The sequence below is a fragment of the Limulus polyphemus genome, unplaced genomic scaffold (assembly GCF_000517525.1).
Source record: "Limulus polyphemus unplaced genomic scaffold, Limulus_polyphemus-2.1.2 Scaffold2866, whole genome shotgun sequence".
In the NCBI taxonomy this organism is placed as follows: domain Eukaryota; kingdom Metazoa; phylum Arthropoda; class Merostomata; order Xiphosura; family Limulidae; genus Limulus; species Limulus polyphemus.
In genome coordinates, this window is record NW_013668476.1 from 119,200 (window position 1) to 127,546 (window position 8,347).

Sequence of the window (8,347 nt, forward strand, 5' to 3'; positions counted from 1 at the left end):
ACATAGTTTTGTATACAGTCCTCCTCTATCTCAAGATTAACCACAGTCAACCGTTTATTGTTTAACCTACATAGTTTAGTGTACAGTCCTCCTCTATCTCAAGATTAACCACAACCAACCGTTTATTGGTTAACCTATATAGTTTAGTATACAGTCCTCTTCTATCTCAAGATTGACCACAATCAACTGTTTATTGTTTAACCTAGATAGTTTTGTATACAGTCCTCTTCTATCTCAAGATTAACCACAATCAACTGTTTATTGTTTAACCTATATAGTTTTGTATACAGTCCTCCTCTATCTCAAGATTAACCATAATCAACTGTTTATTGTTTAACCTACATAGTTTTGTATACAGCACTACTACAGAATTCTATTAGTAGTAAACGGTATAAAAACAATATATAATTTGAGAGTTAATAAGCAATATATAATATTACTGTGAAATAAAACAGCAGTTCTCAAACAGTGACATTCAAGAGGTGTTCGAATACTTGCGTAATTTTGAAACGGCCATCATCTTGACTACCAGAATATTAGTTTTTTTGTTACTGCCTTGTAATGTATGGTTTATTCATCGATACGAACAATTTTGCAACAATCCAGAGCAACAGAACAACCGCTGAAATGCAGAAGCAGTTTCTAATTAAAGTAAGCGAAAATTAATAATGTTAATTATTAGTGCGAAATAGACTGGCATAATTTTATAAACCAATAATAGAACCTTTCGTAAGAGCTCAGTCTTAACATTCCGATGACTATGTAAATCAAATAAGCTATACTTGTATATATGTGTGTGTGTTTATATATATATATAGATAGATACATACATACATGTATAAATATTGAGCGGGGTCTTCTGGCACGTGTTTGCTACTACTTAGCACAGCATTTAACATATGCATATATAAGGGGTTGTCTATTAATGTCTATGCTCTTACTTAATACAGCTATTAACATATACATTTATGTAGAGCCGTGTACAGGAATTTCAATGTGACCGCTACTGGGGCGTAGATGTTAAACACAAACACATATTACATATAATAATGGCTGGAGACGGCTTGAATGGGTAATAAAGCAAAACTTTAATATAAGTTTAACATAACAGCAAGTGTACAACATTTCGACAAGGCTTCGTCATCATCAGATACATATTACATATATAAGCCATATCAATGGAAATAAATAGCATTATATTCAACAAAATAAGCGAGTTCATATACAAAGTGTTATTGGGGCGGTCATGCTTGCCGTCTTGTGCACGCCCCTACATTTATGAGTGGGGCGTTTATGTATATTTATGCACAGCTGTATATACATCGCAAGGGGATGCTGCATGTGTGTTTGCTACTATTTAACACAACTAGTGACACATACACATATAACGGTTGAGGATGTCTGCGTATGTGTATGGCCCTGTTGTTGATTTAAAATACATTAATGAGTGAAAATATCACTTGGCAAAAAATACCACATTTTATGAAGAACTTTAAGAAGTGTTTCTCCTCTGTGAAAGGTTAAGTTGGTTGTTTTTGAATTTCGCGCAAAGATACACGAGGGCTTTCTGCGCTAGCCGTCCCTAATTTAGCAGTGTAAGACTAGAGAGAAGGCATCACCACCCACCGCCAACTCTTGAGCTACTATTTTACCAACGAATAGTGGAATTGACCGTCACATTATAACGCCCCCACGGCTGAAAGGGCGAGCATGTTTGGTGGGACGGGGATTCGAACCCGCGACCCGCAGATTGCGAGTCGAGCGCCCTAACACCCGGCCATGCCAGGCCGAAAGGTTAAGAAAAACCAACATGGAAACAGGTAGAAACTAACAGATTAGGATGGTACATCAGTAATACATTAATTGGATTTCCAAAGTGCTATGATGATCTGATTATTCATTTCTAATTCTAATACGTTATCTGTTTGTTTGTTTTAGCATTTCGTGCAAACCTAAACACAAGAGCTATTCACGCAAAGACACCATAATTTTGAACTGATAGACAAGAAAGAGAGAAGACAGCTAGTTAACAGCACCCATCGTCAAGTCTTGGGCTAGTCTTGTCTGATTGAAATGTAGGATTTAACCGTCACTTTTATAGCGCACCACGGTCACTAACTGCAGTGCGCGTTGTTGCGGAAACGGATCGCGAATTATAAATCCTCGGATTCACAGACCGAATATGGTTAAGCAAGAGACCATGCTCTGCCCGAAAGTTACTTGCAATTACAAGCCATACCCCCTAGTCTTCGGTAAATACAGAGAAAAGAGAGGAAAATCTTTTTTCTTTGTTTCGATACAAAAACGTGGAACACGAAGGAAAAAATTTCAAAATGTATACACAAAGGTAGTCATCAAACTAAACCAGATAACGTACTTGTTTAAATGTGACCCCCACACTAATTTTTTATTAATACTTTGTACAGTACGTGACGCCAAAGCTAAGTTCTACACAGGTAATGAAAGAAGCAATTAAAAAAGATATACTTATTTTAAGGGGGAGGAGTTTTTGAGTAATATGTGTTTACATAAAGCGGAATCCCGACAAAACTTGTTATTTTTTTCCGTTAGGTTAGAAGAAAATAATAAGATGATGATCGGTCGTATGATGTGTCTAATATGAAATAGAGTTTGGAAACAATTGGAGCGAATTTTTTACCTCTTTTACGAACAAAATAAAATTGGGACGAAACGTGACTCCTGTGTTAATCTATCGTAATAGACTACCAGTTAAAAGTAAAATTTTAATCAATGTTATCTAACAAATCCGAGAAAAAAGTAAAATTATGACTCTTTATTTAGGAGTTATTGTTTTTTACAAGAAACCTTCAGTGTACCTTGAGAAGGATAAAGGAAGTGGAAGCCTGAACTTCTTCTTCGATTTACATGAAACCTTCAGTGTACTTTTATAAGGATAAAGGAAGTGGAAGCCTGAACTTCTTCTTCGATTTACATGAAACCTTCAATGTACCTTGAGAAGGATAAAGGAAGTGGCAGCCTGAACTTCTTCTTCGATTTACATAAAACCTTCAATGTACCTTGAGAAGGATAAAGAAAGTGGAAGCCTGAACTTCTTCTTGGATTGACATAAAACCTTCAATGTACCTTGAGAAGGATAAAGAAAGTGGAAGCCTGAACTTCTTCTTGGATTGACATAAAACCTTCAATGTACCTTGAGAAGGATAAAGGAAGTGGAAGCCTGAACTTCTTCTTGGATTGACATAAAACCTTCAATGTACCTTGAGAAGGATCAAGAAAGTGGAAGCCTGAACTTCTTCTTCGATTTACATGAAACCTTCAATGTACCTTGAGAAGGATAAAGAAAGTGGCAGCCTGAACTTCTTCTTCGACTTACATAAAACCTTCAATGTACCTTGAGAAGGATAAAGAAAGTGGAAGCCTGAACTTCTTCTTCGATTTACATAAAACCTTCAATGTACCTTGAGAAGGATAAAGAAAGTGGAAGCCTGAACTTCTTCTTGGATTGACATAAAACCTTCAATGTACCTTGAGAAGGATAAAGGAAGTGGAAGCCTGAAATTTCTCTTGATTGGTGATTCTTTTTCTTATAAATAATTTTCTTTTAGCCTTTCCAATTTTTTTTCTTTGTTCGTGATCAACTTTTGTAGACATTTTTAGTAACGTTTATAAGTGCAAAATATATTTTATATCAAAATTAGTCTCCGCAATGATAAGATCATGTGAAAAAAATGGTACAATTATTTCATCTATTTTTTGTTCAATTTTAAATTGCTAGCGCAATCGGTTTTTTCAATTATTATGCTTTTTCTTCCTTATGTATGTTTTGTTTTACAACATACTACTGTCTAAAGTAGATCTCGTGTCTTGGATAGCTAGCAATGAAAATGGCCCGGCATGGCCAGGTGGTTAAGGTGTTCGACTTGTCATCTGAGGGTCGCGGGTTCGAATCCTCGTCACACCAAATATGCTCGCCCTTTCAGCCGTGGGGGCGTTATGTGACGGTCAATCCCACTATTCGTTGGTAAAACAGTAGCCCAAGAGTTGGCGGTGGGTGGTGATGATTAGATGCCTTCCCTCTAGTCTTACACTGCTAAATTAGGGACGGCTAGCGCAGATAGCCCTCGTGTAGCTTTGCGCGAAATTCAAAGCAAACAAACAAACAAGCAATGAAAATTAATTGAACAACGCAATTTCTTCTGAACAACGCTAAGGACAACTTGTTCCAAATTACCTCATATCATCGGTAACTAAATCCTATTTGGTCCAGGTTGTTTGGCTTCAGGACCCTCCATACGAATTCTTACTTTTCACATCTTTCACGCTTAAATTTTCTTGTACTTTTTGTGAGTAGGAGGTATACACAAAGACATTCCATCATGTCAAATGTCTACAATATCAAGTAGCATGTCTGTCATTATAGCATCAGTGCTTACCAGGTATTTTTATGTTCTAAAATATACAAATGTGCTTTTATCAGAGAAGTCATCCCAATAATATTTTTGAAACAAATCGAATTTAACTACCTGAAGTTGTAGCAATCAAAACTTGGTAACTATTGTTGTTTTTATAACTTTAGAATGTTTCCTTTTTTTGGTAAGAAGCGAAAACAGTTTATGATTCATGGATTATGAAACTTTCAAAAGATGCATTTTCTATATGTATGTACGGTAAAGTTGTGGTGATCGGATAAAAATCGTTGTCATGTTTAATAATCTATACGATCACCTACGACTAATCAAGTAATAAATACTTTTTTTTACTGGATAATAATATTAATTAGGTTATAGCCAATATTTTGGCTATTAATTTCTTGCTTTCTTCAAGAAGATTCTGAGAAGGACAGTGCATGGTTGTTACAGGATTCGATCCTGGGCTTTCCTTATAAAAAGGCTGATGTATCGTGTACTCGTCCGAGGATAGCAGAACTTTCTAAAAAGACCAGGGATCGAACCTTGGCACTACCACAACTACGCATAATTATTCTCAGAACTTCCCTAAACGCAGTTGTTGATCAGCAGTCGAAACGTAATGTTTTCTGTAATTTCAACTGGAAATACAGTTCTTCAAATGCCTAGGATAAAAGATTTATTCAAGAAAAAGTATTGGCATTTTCAGACCTATACACTTCTTTACCAGCACCCAAGTAAACTATGTCTATTTCTTTGCACTTACCATTGTAACCGCAAGGATCGAGTGAGTTGCAGACCATACAAGTCATGTTATTATGAAGCATATTATGCTACAAGAAGTCCAGGCTATTATTATAGTAAAAGTGATTGGAACCAACCTGATCTTAGGTGAAGGTCCAACAAAGTGTACGTATCTATTATATATATTTCACAATTCACAATTTGAGTACAGTTATTAAAATGCATGATTTATAAACGCTTTTTATTATAGATTCAGAAATAATTCATAACTTATTATGTTTTATGGAGGAGAAAAAGAAAACAACACAAAACGAAAAACAACAAATATATTATACATACAATGCACAATAGATATATAATATCAAATAAACATTAAATGATTTTGGTAGAGTTCCCATTGTCAGTCCTAGTTGTTACCTTAAAGTCATAACGGGTAATGCCTATGGTGACAGCTCCTAAATGCGTTGGATATATTCCATCTATCAGACAAAATCCAAACGCTGATGTTAAACTAGCCAGCAAACATGGAAAATCAATTAAGGGTATGTAGTTGAGTACTTACACCCACAACGTCTCAACTCCTACTGCCCTTCACTGTCTTCAGCCAGTTGTGGGAAGGCAGTTACCCTTAAAAGTTCTAAAATAGAAATGAAATCACCCTATTTCTGTTTTAGGAGTCCCCCAGTGGTACAGAGGTATGTCTGCGGACTTACAACGCTAGAAACCGGGTTTCGATACCCGTGGTGGGCAGAGCACAGATAGCCCATTGTGTAGCTTTGTGCTTAATTCCAAACAAACAAACAAATCTATGTTAGAAACTATAAGGACTTTTAACGAAACCACATTATTTCTATTTTTATGTAAGTTTGTAATGAGCTCTGAATAAAATGTAACAACATAATAGAGAACAATAACATAGTCAAAACTACCATACCGGTATAGAAAAGAATCATTCAGTTTGAATTACCGGTATCCCAGATCATGTATATATACCAAATTGATTGAACGTTCAAGTTACTTTATTAATCTGTACTTTTCAGACCACGATTGCACATGTTTTCCCATGAAAGGTAATAAGTTGGATTAGTTAAGAGTCATTCTCCTACGGCACTTTGGTCAGTTAGACAATATTACAGTGATCATTTATATACCTGCAATTTAGTACTACTCGTATTCTATAAAACAAGATCCAGTTACAGGCCAACTGGGAAAGGTTCTGAACATAGAGAATAATGCTAACTGAAACAAAAATCGTGAAATTGGGAACAATTTTTAATCAAGAGGGAATCCTCAATAGCCGCGGCACATGAAATTCTTTTAGGCAGAATTAGAATAAATTAATCTATTATACCTTTTTTCCCTTTATAATTAGCTTTATTTTAGTACGCCAGCAATATCAAAAGTGGGGCGCGCGTATACCCGATTCGGTTTTATTACTCATCAATATTTCTACCAGCCTACCCTCAAACTGAAATTATTTTAGACAAGATTAGAGTAAATTAATATATGAGACCTTGAGACGTGGTCAATACATTAATCGAAAGGGTTTGACCTACTGAGTCCAAAACTGTAATTAGATCTCAAATTGACCAAGAGTTGACGGAGCTATGAGCTAAAAGTTTGTAGTTCAAAAAACAAACAAAAACTGAGAGCCATTCTATGAGCCGCTATGCCGAGGTTAAAAATGCATAGCCTAGTGATTAGGACGCTCGACTCGCAATTTGCGGGTCGCGGATTCGAATCCCTGTCACCGAACATGCTCGTCCTTTCATCTATGGGGGCGTTATAATGTTTCGGTCAATCCCACTATTCATTAGTAAAAGAGAAGTCCAAGCGTTGGCATTGGGTGGTATTGACTAGCTTCCTTCCCTCTAGCCTATTATTGCTAAATTAGGGACGAATAGCGCAGATAGTCCTCGTGTAGCTTTTCACGAAATAACAAAACAACAACAAATCAAACATAAAAAAATAAGAGACGCCAACATCAACAACGCAAACTTTAGGCGTTTGTTTTAACAATTTATTTCTGAGACAACTATCAATTTTTCTATTACTTTCTCCAGATCATTATTTTTGTTCGGTTTCCGCAAAATGTTCTCTGAATGTATATATACATATAAATATGTGTGTGTGTGTAAAACTATTTTTGCTACCAACACATTTTCGTTACTGTGAAAAACCCATATGAAATAAAATCATAACATTACCAAAAATAATAATTTTATCACCAAATATTGTTGTTTCTGTTATCACCGGCATCTATTTGGACAGTGGGGAGAGAGAGAAAATGTGTTTTCCTAGGAGGCTGGACAGAGTTCTTCAGCACTTTTATCCAATTTACTTGCAAAGTAACTCAATTAAACCTCTCACACGTGTTTTCATTCTGTTAATGTAGAAGTTGCCAGTCTAGCTTTTTAACACCATAATGTGTATTAAAACCGTGGCAGCTTTTCTGTATGTGGATGTATTTTGCTTTTAAGGTTTAACGCAACCGCTGTGGATTATGTTTTTGATATAATTTTATCTGTGTAAGCACTACTTCTATGGACGCCCATGTACAGTGTAAACAAGTCATCTAAAAACGACGAATAAAATAAAATGTAGTTTGCATTGAAACTACTGACAATAAATGTTAAATTAAATGTCTTCTTTGGTATAGTGGAGTTTCGTTAATAAAACTGATTTTTTTTTAGAAATATATATTATCAAAGATCCAGTATATGGACTAGGTCTAGACTTGTGTCCATGGGTTTCACCGAGGTCTTAATCAAATTTACTTGTAACAGAAGATAACAACCTTTCCGCGCTTTTTTTTTTGTAATTGTTAAGTATGTCATTGGTTCGAAAAGAAACGTGTTACTAAGAGACCGAGAAAGAAGCGTAATTGAGTAGAAATGAACTGGGTTTTCACTGCTATGACATTTTTAGAATACGCTGTATAAAACAAGAACTTGTGATGAACAAGAAAATAAATAATCTAATGTATACAATAACACATGAAGTCTAATAAAATACTTGAAGAAATTCACATTTATATGGTATAAAGCTACTAAATGTAACGCCCTTGTCGACCATCTGATATAAGCAGTGAATCACAATACTAACACAAGGGAATAACAGCTTTGAATCGGTGAGTTCATTCCACAATAAACATATTGATTTGCTTATCATAACAAAACTTAACATTTCTATTTACTAATATAGAATAATGTAGA